We start from the raw sequence: 3067 nt of genomic DNA, 5'->3' as shown, positions 1-3067 counted from the left end.
CTGCGCCCTCGCGCGCCCCCCGCCAAACCCCGGCCCCGCCGGCCGCCTGGCTTTGCATCAGCCTCCACGGATTTGTCAGCCAGATGTGACAAGATCGCGGAGAGGCGAGGGAAGGAGGAGATCTGATATTAATCAGTGCATAGCTCGGAGCCAAACTTTCTCAGATGCGGTGTGGGAACATGCTCTTCTCATTTAAGGCATCCCTTGTGGCTGTGGGGCTGCCACCGGTCGTGGTTTGACAGTTAAATGGAATGCCAACGAGCAGCCGTAATTGTAGGAGTAAAATTGTGTGTGTTGGGGCGGGGGGGGCGGTTAGACACTCTAAGGTTCAGTTATGTCCCCTCGTTTTATGGCCATGCTCACCGCAGTTCTCTGAAGACAGGGCATTTAAATCGGGCCAGACGCCTGGTCGCAGCCAGGCCTCTGCTGTTAACACTTAAGGGGCCTAGAAGAGGCCCGGTGTCCTGGGAATCCCTGTCAGTGAGTGAGTGTGAGAGTGTGTGTGCGCGTGTGTGTGCAGGGGAAGACGTGTGTTCCTGCAGCTTTGGGCTGACACAGCAGAGCTAGCAGCGATTTTTTTTTTTTTTAATATATTCCCATCAAAGTGACCAAGATTTCGGCTTGAAAGTGAATTGAAAACCAGCATTTGGCAGATCACCTTATTCCTTTCTTTCTGGCGCCTTTTCATTCCCAGTTTATCGTTTTAATTTGCAGAGTTCATGGAGCCTTTTCGAACGATCTCTTAGACTCGTCGCTTGCAGATGCGTGCTTATGTGTTAAAACTTTTGTTCAGTGGTAAATATCCTGGCTTCTCGGTTGTCCCTTCCCAAATCCGTTGATATATATTATGAAAGCCTCATCTGCGGTGTTAATAAGTCAGAATAGCATTTTCGTGTGGCGCGTAAAACAACATGACTTCGCAAACACGACCAGTTGTCCAGGATTTGATTTTTGCTTTCAGTGGGTGTGGAAAGATAACCACCACGTCTGCTATGATAAGTCTTGATAAATAACTTTATCCTTTCTGGCAGACCTAAAAGAGTGAGATGTGAGTCATCATTTGATTTCTCATCCGATAGGTTTGCTAACTTGAATTTCACCAAGAAAGCATGAGGATTTCAACTCAGCTGTTGGTTTGAACGTGTTGGTGTTGCAGTTCAATGCCAAGGAAGGGTGGTGAGCTCTCCAGCGAGCGCCGGCACGGCTCGTGCTCTGGGAACTCGTAATTATGTTCAGACATCTGCGTAGTTTAATTTGGAAAATCATCTGTACCTGTAAATGCTATTGCATTCAGAATAGTAAGGATTGAACCACACACCCCTCCTTCAGTCAGAAAGTGGTTAGCCGGGAGGGGTTATATAGCCCTTGATATTCACTGGGGTGAGCAGACCTCTGTCTGCTCTAGTTATAATTCACATTAGAAATATTAACCAACATGAAATAATTCCCATGGAAGCATAAGGTTTGCACAGGGCGTGATTTTTATTTATTCGTTCATTTTTAACATCTCTGTCCTAAAATGGTTAGGCCTGCATCCCAGGCCCATATTCCGTATCTCAGAACCATCAGCTTGGAAAGAAGAAAGATCCACCCCAGTGGGTGAGAAAAACCATACAAGCTTCCCCGTGGAACAAATAATAATTGTCCTTTAAGCATACTGTTATCATTTATGAATGTCTAGGGATAAATATAAACATTTTAAAAGTTCAGTTTGTCGGTAAAATTAAACCGCAGCATACGGGGTGAGGGGCAGAAGTGTCTTTTAGTCTTTGTATATGGCTTTAGAAGTTATTTTGACAGTGGCCATTAAAAAAGTTGCCCCGAAGGTTCCACAGGTAAATTACTTGCAGGAGGAGCATGTTTTACCCCAGGGTGAATTTTCACCTCTACAAATGTCACTTAGAGTGAGTTACTTTTGTCAGAAACAGCCCTGTTTAAAAAGAACTAGAAGTACCCCAAGTAAGAAGAAATTTCAATTGCTGAGCCACCCATTTTTTTATATATCTAAAATCAAGATTTAGAGAACCAATAAATTTTTTTAATTACCTTACTCCAAATATCCTACTGCAGATTTTTAAAATTGTATTTATTTATTTACCTCTTTTATTTTCGATGCCTTATCTGAGAGATGTTAAAAGATAACTGGGTTCGGTGCAGAAGAGACATCTGGAAAGTTTTGTGTGTGTGTGTGTGGTTTTTTTTTGTTCTTTTAAATTGGTTTCCACCTGAAAACCTTATTTCCTCTTAATCTTGTCATTCTTTGAAGCTCTTTTTCTTAATTCTGAAAATTCTCAGTTTCCGGTGTAGCCCCCCTCTGCATAGACACATGCCTATTTTATCCCAAAAAGGGTGAATCAAAACAAAGAGCAGACCTGTTTTGCCGCAGTCCGATTTGGGGCCTTCTCAAACTTCATATAGGTGAGCCAGGCAAAAGGGCTCTCGCCATTCTCATCCACGCTTGGGTTCATTACTATAAACCAGCCTAACCCATCATAGGAGAAGTTTGCCTTGGGGGGATGATAATTTCACTCCGCTAACGTGGAGGGGAATGGTTGTCTCAGTGAAGGAAAACTTTAATTCAGGCTACTAACTTTTTCTTGCATATGGTTATATTTGCTGTCTCCTCTTACAGATTACTTGTATGATCCTTCCACACACTCAAACAAACATCACAATTATTTTCCAGCCCTCCACCAGCTTCCAGAAGCCTTGTCCCGGTCCTGTAGCCCTCTGACTGTTTCTTGCATTATTCATTACAAAGGTAAAATTTTTATATGGACCTCTCGAACATTTCATGATACAGCATGCTGGATTTTAAGGCAGGGATCAGGACGGCATAACTCGCTAACTCTGGTCTTTTCTCTTTAAAAATTTCATTTTGAAAATCTAGGGTTGCTTTTATTTATTTATTTTTCCCCCTTCGTTCTTAAACTCTAGTTCTCGTTAAGTCCTTAAAAGAAACATCTGCAGAATTTTCCTTAGAAATGTTCACAATTTCATTATCTTGCCGTGGTGGGCACCATACGCAAAGTTGCATCGCCTGTGTGACTGGCCACCTTATCCTAAA

The sequence above is a fragment of the Mirounga leonina genome, unplaced genomic scaffold (assembly GCF_011800145.1).
Source record: "Mirounga leonina isolate KUSES-001 unplaced genomic scaffold, KU_Mleo_1.0 Mir_178, whole genome shotgun sequence".
In the NCBI taxonomy this organism is placed as follows: Eukaryota; Metazoa; Chordata; class Mammalia; order Carnivora; family Phocidae; genus Mirounga; species Mirounga leonina.
This window is presented reverse-complemented; position numbering follows the sequence as displayed.